Here is a 12,162-nt window from a genome sequence, read left to right on the forward strand (position 1 = left end):
ATGAAACTCTAAAGACCGTATTAGTTTTTATGATAGAATGTTTTAGCCACAACGTATCAAGATTTATATTAAATAATTTGTTCCAGTTTCAATTTAATTCAATTAGTTTTATTGTTGTGAGCCATTAAGAGGGTTTTAACTTCAGTCTAACCTGTGCTCAGCAACTAAATTAATTCTAAGATTAATACATGTTAAAAGTATTAATTAATAAAATATTGTTACTAATTAATTGATTCCTTCATAAGGCAAAGTATTAAATGCTACTATCCATAGTAGAATATTCAGGAAAAAGTCTGAAATATTGGTGGTATGTGTTACTTTTAGAGTTTATTTTTCTTTCTTTTTTCTAGCATGTCTAATTTGTGCTTACTAGTATTCCATTTCGGAGACCTCAATTTACATTGATTATACTAGTCTGCTTCTTCTGTGTCACAGCTATACTGTATGCAGGCATGTTATTTTTGCAACGTTTTGTCCTTAAATCAAATCTGGTGCCTGTTCCCTTTATGACCCCTTTTTGAGATCTTTTTTCAGCAGCAGCAGTCATTCTGCATTCTGTAGTACTTGTGCTGATATTTAGTAAAGAAATGTGGGCAAAATATCCTCTGAATGCATAGAGGTGCCTTTCTTCAAAGTATATCCTGGTAATTTAAAAAAATCTGGCTAGGTTCTCTAACTTAATCTAACCAGTTTCTCTGACTGAGATCTAAATGTGGTCCATTTATTTACATGTAAATATATTTTAATTTAATGTAAAAGAATACCTTTTATTCGTATCTGTTTGGCTGTTTCATTTTTTGTTTGTGGTGTGGTTTTTTCTTTTTTTCTTTTTTTTTTTCTTTTTTTTTTTTTTTTGGGTGGGGGGGTGGTAGTGGTTCTTATTCCATGTAATTAAAAATTTATATTTCATCATTTTCAACAGCATTCAATGCAATCTTACTGCTGTAAGAACAATACTGTACTCCTTCAAAACTGTGATGCATATAAAGCAGCTTTATTTCCTTCATTGGAATTAATTAAGTTCATTTTACATGTGTTCAAGGGCTTTGTGAGCGTAGGTCACAAATCATACTGGCATTGTAGACCTTGAATAAGGTTTATCTTTTGTTCCAGTCTTGTTTTCCTGTCTTCTGAAGTCTACTGTGAGAGCTGGCAGTGATTTCTGATGAGAAAGTTAAGGAAGTAGGTGTACATCCCCTATCATGACGGCAGTTGTTAAGAACAGATTATAGTGATTATTCAGGATTATACACTAAAGTGGTAATGTGAATAGAATTTCGTATCACGTCTGACATTTACAAAGTGGTGGAAATCATGAAGAAGTACGTGCAGATCACAAACCCCACCATTTACTATACATGCATTATAATACTTCGTACTGCCCATGGAACCAACAGTGTCATCTATAGTTGAGCTTTACCGACATTTCCATTTACCAGGTCCTTTTCGTTTGCTTTATTGTAGCTCAGTCCTAGAGCTGATATTTTCAACTTGAGATGCATTGCCTGAAGCTGACATTTTTGGGGACTTTAAGATGAAATATTTCAGCTATACCCGAGAGCAATACTGGTATAAAACTGACTATTTTTTCTTAAAATAAAATGAAGTTCTTCTGGCCATTTTATTGGCATCAGCTCCATACTTAGGAACAAAGATTAAAAAGTAATTAAAAGCCTCTGAAAACTCTGTTCGGCATCCTTTGACATGGGTTTTTGAAAGCAATTTTCATGAATGAGTCTGCATGACACTGAAGTGCTACAGTAATATCCAGTATGTATAATATTCAGTATGATATTCAGTAAAAAAGCAGCAGATGAGTACTTTTCTCTGAAATGACAGTAACCGATCCTTACTTCATTAAGGCTTAACAGTTCATCCATGCTATTTGGGGTCAGAAAGACATCGTTTTAATACAGATGGTGCCATTACACACTAGCAAGCTGTGAGCAAGTGACTTCCACAACAAAAATCTGTAAATCAGAGAATCATAATGTTTAGTACTTACAGAACTTCATATAATAATTGTCTTGGTGAAACAGTAAATGTGAGTTAGCATTTTCTGCCTTTACATCATGTTAAGTCATATGGAGTATAAATACATTTTTTGTATGTTTAAGGATTTTGCACCATTCCTTTGCATAAATACCACGCTACTTTCTATGAGTAGTTTTCCAACTTTTAATGCAGTTCTTCAAATATAATAACTATCATACATAGAAGTTTGTCTTCAGCTAAGACACGTATTTCCTTGCCATAGAAAGAACTCTGGTTGGTTTTCTTCTCATTTTTTTGTAAGTGAAGTATGTCATTGAGGTCTATCCAAGAGAAAAGCACAACTGTTGCCCCAGAATTAGAGAGGTCTATTCAGCAGTTTTTACATCTTTGAAAATAACACAACCTGGTCTAGACAGCTTAGGAGATGGTTAAGATATAGAAAGAAAACCCACTGTAAAGTACCTTAACAGATACTTCCAATAAACATAGAAGAAATCATGATATAGTTCTTGGCATAAATAAGGTACAGTGAGAATTTTACTGAGAAATAGAAGACTGTGTTTTGTTTTCCATAACCTAATTTTTCAGACTTAATTTTTGTGACTTTTTTGCAACGGCAAGTAGACAAAGCTGTTTAATATTTGGGTTTTTTTATTTCTGTCTGATCTCGTTATCCCTGGGAGAAAGAACTTGCAAGAATTGCAAAGTTCTGACTGGAAATTTATTACATTCTGTGTGAAAGAAGGTATTGCACAAACTAAGGGGAGAACAAAAGAGGAGGACAAAGACCTTTTTTCTTGATCTTGACCTTGAGTAGTATTTTGTACAAGGATGTGGGTTTATCTGGGGTTTTTTTGTTTGGTTTTTTTTTAAGGCTGGAAAGTGAGAACATTTGCGTGCTGACCTGAACAAATGTGTAGAAAATGCCTTGTGCTGAGAGGTATTATGGATAAGTTTGGTTTGTGAAATGTCAGTGTGGGTGGGTGTGAGATGATTGAAAGGACGTATGTCATGAATTCTTTATAAACCTGCCCCAAACTCCATAACATTTGTGAGAGTTGTTCATAGATGGTATGAATAATTATCTTTGCAACTGGTGTCTGTGCTATGTCCTATTATCATAGCTCTGCAAACTCAGAGAGAAATGAATGCTTCATTTCTCTTGGAGAGCCATTTCTCTGTTAAGCGTTGGCATGCTGTTGGTCTTTGGAGTTCTGTCATTCTTGCAGTCGCTTCTTGGTGTAGTGGAAAGGAAATACTACTGTATTTGTGGACTGAAATTCTATTTGAAATGTTATTTTAAGAGAAATTGAGAGATAAAGAAATATCAGAAGCAGTAAAATTAAGAAATCTGCATTTCTAAGGCTATTGTCAAGAAACAAAAAGATTCTGTACAAGAAAAACTTCCCACTGAACAGATATGAGAAACATGTGGTCTTTCCTTTCTGGCACATCGAAAGCACTGCCCAAAGTGGTAGACTTGAGTTGCCTTCCTCTAGAATGTGAACATTCCTGGAAACAAACAGAGAAATATTGTCTCAGGAACGATGACCCTGGTGGTTCTGTAGTATGGAAATGAGCATGATGGAAAGAGATGCTGTGGAGATTAGAGATGGAAGCCTTCTGTGAGGACTGCGCAGTGCTGCGGCAGTGTTAGGAGAGCGTTTCCCTGCAGAGGAAAGAAGCAGCTAAATCTAGTGCAGCCTCGTCCAAGCTGCTGTTTAGGAGTGGACCCTGAAACAAGTCATTACCTCTATTTTAGCCTCAGATAACTGACACAAACCAAAACAGAAACAGAGAACTAGCTGAAAATAAAGAAGAGTAAATGCTTTATGCTGAATATATATTAAAATAAGGTTCAGAAAAAGCTGAGTTTTGCACCAATATAATATTCTAGACTGAGTTTAAAACGGTATCTGGGAGCAGTATCTGTGATAGTGAGTTAATTTTCAGTTATCATGATGTATCACATATTTTTGTCAGCTCGGCATCACTATGGAAATATGACTTTCAGAAGGAACCAAAAATACTTGCTCTTTTAGTGAGTAACAATTTGAAACATAACTATATATAGGACAAACAGCTCCTTAAAAAAATGTAAAACTCATGTTACATGTCCTAGGAGATAGTATATGCCAGAAAGCAGATCAGAGTTAATTTTCAATTCACTAGCTTTGGGATCAGCTAAGGACCTGGGTTAAAGCCGTGTTTTTACCAGTTATCAGAATGTTTTATTTCCAAAGATGGAGTATGCTAATATAAGGTATAGCATCATATATTAAGAAGGTGTGCTGAAGCACGAGATCAGTGACTTTAGGAGCCATTAGAAGAGACATTTTTTGTGGGTTTTGCAGAGGCCTCAGGGTTCAGATTTTTAGCACTGGTTGGCTGAGTCCCTCAGGTTTCTATAGAAACCTTTTGTATGAGACTTTAAATAGAGGCTCTGCATGTACCCAGAAAGTAAGAGTTCTCTGGTGTCTTTGGTTACAAGGTTCTTCTTTCACCCAAAAGTCATCTAGTAATATTCACAAGATCAGAGGTACTTGGGCAGGAAAAATGCTGTACACGTAACAAACAGCTGTATTATTTATATCTTTCAGTGATCTTATAATTTATCTTATGCTTTATATAAATAAGCTGTCCAAAGCATATACTGCTCCCAAAAGTTTGTATGCCCATCTATTAACACATGAACATTAGCTACTTTGTCATTTCTTAATAAAACGTAATTATTTCTTGTAGTTCTGAACATTCACGAATAAACATCTTCTGTAAAAGTTCATCATTATTTGTAGATTTATGCTTAGAGACCATGAGGCAAATTCTGCCATCATCTGGGAAGATAAGACACTCAGTGACGACAGATCCTTGTGCCTGCTATGTGTCATTTACCTTCTTCCAAAAAAAATCTATGTCTGTTGTAAGATGTATTTTGTATAGCGATTTGCTCAGAAGGATGAAACTGGCTAAGCACAAACAGCCTGCCGCAAATAAGCTCATTCTAAAAAAATAAACCAATAATACTGAGTTGTGGTTCTTTGGTCCCAGCCAGTTTTCCTTTTTTAAGTCTTTCCACCTGAGTAAGTTGTCATCTCCAACTCAACAAAATATTTCATCTCAAAAATAGCTAAGTGTCTTCCAGAGTTCTTTTCATTTGTGAGATTTTTCTCATGGGATGTTTTTTGCTTGGATGGTCCATTTTTTGTGCAGCAAGTGAGGAAAGGTTTTTCTCCTCATGTGCTAACTTTGCTAAAAAATAAGTTGACTTAAAGTTTGGGTTTTTTTTTTTTTCCCCAAACAGATACCTTGAAGTTTTGCTTTAAAAAAAAAAAGTTTTACAAAAATTAAGACTTCTATGTTCTGTTTAGAAACAGAACATTTATTTTTATCTTTACATTTTCATTGTTTTCAGGAAAAAAAAAAAAAGAAAAAAAAAAAAAGGCATCCAAGCCTCTGTTAGGAAATAGGACAGCCACAGAGACAGTGAAATGTGATTATTTATGGTTCACTAACTCACTACACTAGCTTTTGGCTACAGAATTGCTGTATTCTAGATATTTGTTTTGAAATTACTAATTCTTCAATAAGCTGTTCATTTTCCTGTTACTTCCTATAGAACTGTGAAATTTGTTTTTTTTTCTTTTCTGGGGTAAATCCTGTGTCTATTTGAGTGATGGGTGAAATGCACAATTACAATAACTGGACTAGGATTTTAAAGGAATATTATTCTATTAGATATCCTGTAAAGCAAACTTAGACTCTTCATTCACTTTGGGTTTGTTCTTCCAGAAAATCCAGTATGTTCACTCTGGTGATTTACGTTTTTCTGCTTGTGAAGTCTTCGGTGATTAAGACGAATGCAAAGAGGATGTTGTACTTAGAGCTGGGAACTTCACGTATTACTATAAGGTAAGACTTGACGTAAGGAAAACTTCTTTTTTCAACAGTGCAGTTGTAGTGTCAGTGAAACTGGCTGAAACAGCCATCTTTCTAGATAAGGACTTGTCAGTTATTTCCTACAAGTCCCTAAGTTATTTAAATAGAATAGTTCCAGCTGAAAGGGACCTTCAGCTGTCATCTAGTCCAACTGCAAGTAGGGGTGAGCAGATAAATCTCTAGATTTGTTTGGGTAAAGAAGTTGACCATATGATTCCCTATGAGTGTAGTAACAGTCAGAGGAGGAAAAAAAATCATTAAATTCTACCTAGTGGAAAAACAGATTCAAAACCAAAACACCTGATATGAAACAACTGGGTGCATATACCAGCAGAGCCCTCTGGAACAAATCTAGAACTATTTGTAAACTCTGATCAGTTAATAATAAGGAGTGTATTTACATAACTCGTAATGCTTTACAGATGTAAAATCACAATGACTATACAAGTGATGGACCTACCACTGGAACCATTCCACAGTCCATGGAATTGTAATTCATAATTTCATAGACAAGACCTGTTTAAAATAAAAGCACTAAATAATGGAAAGATTATCCACTTAATTAGCATGTGTATTAGAGAAAGATTATAATGTGTATTAAATGGGGAAAAAAAGATAAACATTTTTCTTTCATGAGTGGTTTTTTTTTTTTAATTTTTGGTGTTGTTTTCTTTTAAAAGAAATCCTGAAAGTAAAATTATTTTATAGTTTATATTGAAATACTTAATTAACCACTTCTAAACCACTAACATTTTCAAATACTAATGACTTAGTCAATCTTGTGCATGACTTTGCATGCTTCTCAGCTGAGATCCATGAGTATGAATCTTTCAAACTTTTCTACTTAGCTTATCCTCATTTAAAGACAAGATTGTATCTTGTTAAAATACAGAGAAACTAGATGAAAGGACCATGACAGTGTCAAAGAAAGGCACAAGTTAATTCGGATGAAGGCTGAACAGCATGTTGTGAGACAAGATAGAGGAGTAATAGCACCGTGTTGAATTATACTAGTTGATGTGTATGCCATCTTACATTCCAAATGATATTCAGCTCTATGATTTAGATGGTTCTATCACTCTATGACTGTATTTACTTTTTCAGGTGCACCTCAGTAAGATTTTTGCCTTAATAGGGCATGTGCCAGATTTCTTATACATTTTTTGATAGCACTTACACGAAGAAAGTTGAGTGCTGAATAGGTAGAAGAATGTGCATGTTTACTGAAGCCTGAAATGCCACAATCACAGAAAGATGCATTAACTCCCTCTTCTATGTGGTGTTATTTCTTAGGACCTCAGTACCTAGATAGGGGATGTATGGCCAAGGTTTTAAAAAAAGATGTTTATCATGTTTCTCAAGAAACCCTGGTGAAAACACTTCTGATAGCTTCTTAGCTGGCATAAAAGTAATTTTCCAGAAAACTAGATTTCCTTTGGTTAAGTCCCATCTGGCATATTTTAGATGAATCCACTGAAGTAAGTTTGATATATTGTTATTCAATACTACTACAAGTTTTGTCTGTGTAATTTTTCAGAATTTGTTTGAAAGTTTCATAGTGAAAAACTCAATAATTTGTTTTTTTCTGTTTGACCTTCAGGATATATCTTCACCGTGCCTGGAAAAAGGGGCAAGCTTTGAAACAGCCTTTGCCATCTCTGAAAAAAGGTGTGTCTGTCTATGAAAGAGTATGTGCAATTCTGATAAAAAGGACTAGAGCCCACCCCAGTTCTAAGAATTTGTGCATCATTCACACCTCCTCATTAGTAAATGTTATATTCCTAGTGAACTACAATTGAGCTATGAATCAGTTCTGTGCAGAATCAGAGCACATTACACGAGAGCCAGACAATTATAAGTTTTCCAGATGTGTCATGTCAAACATAAGCCTGTCAGCAAGGGCTCCCACAAATAAAAAACGTTAGGTCTTGAAGGAAATTTTTCATTACTGTTCTCTCCACATAAAGTCAGATTCCAGGATGTTTCCTGCATCTTTTCTGATACAGATCAACTTTGTGCACTCACTAGAGACACTAGATTGTATATGACTTGAATCATCACGTATTCATACTAAAAATGGCATTGATAGTTCATCTGAGGATAATATGAACCAAAGCTTTTAACGGAGTCAGCTTTGCAGTGTTATGTTTTTCTTTTTGCTGTAGAATTTCTTTCAGTGTTGTTTTTCAGTTGATTGTTGCTTTTTTATTTTTTTTTTTATTATTTTTTAACTGTTATTGTCTATTTGCTACCTACTGACTTGGCATCTATTCAGATGATTCAATATAATATTTGATTTATTGCTGACTACCTTGTGGTATGTAATACTGAGCAATTCATAGAAAGAATGATCTTATCACTGTGACTTTGATAACTGTGTCCACCAGGGAAAGAAGTATGTGCCTGAGAGGAGTTCTAGAACTGATTTTTCAGTATGTTGTTTTTTTAACTATATCCTATTGGAATTTACTTTATTAAAAAAAAAAAAAAAGAGAAAGTTTCTTTCAAAGCATTGTTTAAATTCTGTCATAAGCTTCATTATTAGTACCTTTGGGTTATATAATTATCTTTCAAAATGGGTGCAGAGACAGGCTGAAGCTATATAACGTATTAATCTTTCAAGCAATTAGTAATTCCAAACCATACCAAAAAGCTGAAAACTCTACTAAATACACAGTAAAATTAGAAAGATTATGTTGTAAACATGCAGGTGTTGTACATGGATGGCACTGGCAAATCTGATGATGTAAACAGCATAATAATACAACAGTTTAGATCAAAAAGTCATAGAAATAAATAAAATACATAATAACTTCAATTAATGAGATCTCAAACAAACTATATATTATTTAAAAACCGCATAACCAGTGGGGCTATAACAAGCCATGCTTTTAATCAAATTAATGAGCCTACAATTCAGGACTGTTCGTGACCCAGAATAAAGCCTTTCCCTACAGCACAACTTCCTAACAGCCCTTCATGTATCGTTCATTAAACACAGACTAGTATTATGTAGGGCATAAGGACATACAGGACAAGAGATTTTGAAAATTTTAACATAGACGACTTTGGAAATCCCAGCTTTGTATCAAGTCCTTAAAAAACAATTACTTGGAATACTTGTTACACTAAATCAACACTATATATTCACCCATCCTTTGATAATTGCATGTATCTTCACAATGTTTATTTCTATGAAATATTAATCTTGTCACAGTGAAATACTCTGAATTTGTATTTGAAACATGACAATTTTTAAAAAACTATTGGACTACTATTTTCTTTTTTTAAGGAATAAATTAAATATTGACAAAAATTAGCAAAATCATCAGAAATCTGAGACAGCATCTACTCTAAGAAGACACACCTTTATGAAGCCCGAACTGAGATAAACAGTAATGATATCAGCAATAAGATGAAAGCTTCTCCTGAAAGGTTAGTAATATTTGCAGAAAACAGTAAATGATTCATGTTGAATTCAGGCTTATTTAATTCTATTTGTGCCACTGTGTGCTCTCTCCTGCTTCTGATAAGAGTTTAATTACTAAGGTAATCATATAGACATATAGGCTGACATATAGAAAGGAGGACACAACTATAGTAGGGCAGGATCCTAGAAGGTGAGAGCTGAGCACGTGTCTTTAATCTAAAAAGAGGTCTCAGAACCATCATCAGAGTGCTGAAAATCAAGTTATTTATTGTTACCACTTGTTCCAATAAACAGTCTGGTGTTAGATTTTGAATAACCGATATTCAATATAAAATTATTCTGAATCAAAAAGAGCTAAAGAGCTTTGAATCTAAACACATATTTAAGTCATTCAGCAAGACATAATCAATCCCATGTACTTGTTTTCTGCAGCCCTTGTTTTGTTTGTCAACCTAAACAGTTGTTCCTCTTCAAAGTTAGCGTAGTGGAATTTTCAGAGACATTGCTGTATGTCTTGCTAACAGGTACTCCAACAAAAGAGTTCATATCATGTCTGACACTTGATGTACTTCTTCCAAAAGGCAGTATTCATGGGAATGGTAAGCAGCATTTACAACTTTGCAACAGTATTCCCAAAAGTACTGCCTGACTCATGTTCATTTGAAAGAGTTTTCAGCTGTAGGGAAAATTACAGAGTGTACTTTATTGTTGTAAAGGACTCTGCTAACAGTGTCAGTCTACAGCCAAAGCCGATTATGTTTTTTATAGAATATTACAGAAATATGACATTTTCTATACAGCAAGGTTGAAAATTGTATGTGACATTTACATAGACCTGTTACATGCCATGGTTTCCAGAAGTATGCAGGTATGAAAAATTATTTTAATTAACTTTATTATAGAAATGTCGCGGCACAATTTATAAGAAGAAAAAAGCAGATTTTTAAGGTGGTATAAAGTATGTCTTCCTCTTCAGCATCTTCTGCAAGTATGACATTTTGTGCTCTGATTTTTAATAGCATTACAATGCTATTAAAATTATACTTTCAATGTTTTGATGTGTTTGTTGGTGGGGTTTTTTTAACTAGTAAAAACATGGTATTTGAGTGTATCAAGTCAACTTGTTTAATTTTAGAGGGAAATAAATACTTCTTAAATGGGAATGGAATACTCTTCAAAGTGACAAACGCTGGTTTGTAATTCTGTTGGTGGTTTTGTTTTGGCTGGCTAGTCATCTTTTAGCTCTGGTAAAAAGTATGTATGTTCTAAACTTCAGATTAGAAGTGTAGGAGGCTCGAGACTTAATTTCAGCTCCTCTACCATATAAAAGTAAATTAATTAGAAAAAAACCCAAAACCACACAAATCTAATATTCTCTCCATTTTAGCAATATTTGTCTGTTCAAGGTTGTATTTGTCATCTTGAACCCAAGTTAATAGAATTCATGAGCTACACAACATTAGACTGTATTCTGTATGCACGTATATTTAAATATTTTTTCTTTTCCTAACTAGCTAAGATATTTCTTTCTTAATCTGGGAATGCTGTTAAGTATTTGTGCCCTACTCACATCAATGAATGTAAACAGGACAACTCTTTTATGCTTTACAGACTTGGAGAAATAAAATCGGCTGGCCATGAGGCCTGAAGAAATGGCACCGTCACACTGAAATTGGCCATGCTCTGTCCTGACTTGTATTTCGCTGAAGATTTGACTAAATGTCTTCAGCAGGTGATTTTTATAAACTGTCACAGGAGACCAGCATCTTGAAGCTTGCTTAAATTTTACAGAACAGTTTGGGCAACATAAATACAGATAAGCAGTATACGTGTATGGATGTACCAACATGAATTCCAGTGGCGGTCAATGGGGCGAGCTACACTAAGAAAAGGTCAGAGAGTAATGATAACAGTTCTTCCGTCTCCTCATTCGGTATGTTCTTGATCAACTGAAACCTGTGGTTAAAATGACAGAAAGACATGTACCATACTTTCGCAGGTCAAGTTTCTAGTAATTGAAATTGAGTCAAGTTTCTAGATGTAATTGAAACAATGGTAGTTTCTTTCATGGAAAAAGTACGAGTTCCCCTCTGTTACAGGTAAGCAGCTTCTTCTGTGTCTGGGTTCTGGTTATGTTTGTTCTTGGCTAGAAAGATTTTTTTTCTATATGTTAGAAGGGATTACCTCTCTTTTATTTCATAGGTATTTATTGTCTGTCTGTCAATGTCATCTTCAGGAAAGTAACAATTACTTATTTGTCACAAATTCTAATTGTAAAATGCAATGATCGTAGGCAGATTATGACAGCTAAACAGGGAAAAGTATACAACTTGGAGGAAATAAGATTTTGAAATGAGAAACTAGTTTTCTGTTGTGAGGAAATCAGTCTGTATTTAATGTAAGAATTTCTCAGAACTTGATCTCCCCTGTTCTATGGCGTAGAAGGAAAGTGCTCTGAATTTTTCAGTCTACTTTTATTTTTTATATTTCTGAATAATAAAAAAAAAAAATCTGTGACTGTAAGCCACTGTCCCACACCACTATGCTGGGATGTTGTGGTGTTGTTGTTTTGTTTGGGGTTTTCTTTGTTTGTTTTTTAAATAATATAAAATGCATTATGTTCTTCTGTGTTTTGTTATGAATAATCTTTTCTGAATGGAACTTCATCCTAATTCAAGTGCCACTAAAATAAAGGTTAACTTCTCTGACTGTATATAACTTCAGTAGAAAAGCTTTTATAAATTACTTGATTGTTTCACAGGCCTTGGAGAGTGCTGTTGTGGATGGCAATGAGTGTGACT

The 12,162-nt window shown here is 34.2% G+C and overlaps 1 long non-coding RNA gene across 1 annotated transcript; it reads left to right on the top strand.

Moving 5' to 3' along the window:
• Window positions 1-5,808: 5,808 nt before the first annotated feature.
• Window positions 5,809-11,814, top strand: LOC119154861. The gene is made up of 4 exons (XR_005106550.1): window positions 5,809-5,904; window positions 7,532-7,599; window positions 9,224-9,366; window positions 10,973-11,814. It is a non-coding gene; the product is annotated as an uncharacterized LOC119154861 (long non-coding RNA).
• Window positions 11,815-12,162: the final 348 nt, after the last annotated feature.

The sequence above is a fragment of the Falco rusticolus genome, chromosome 10 (assembly GCF_015220075.1).
Source record: "Falco rusticolus isolate bFalRus1 chromosome 10, bFalRus1.pri, whole genome shotgun sequence".
Lineage (NCBI taxonomy): Eukaryota > Metazoa > Chordata > Aves > Falconiformes > Falconidae > Falco > Falco rusticolus.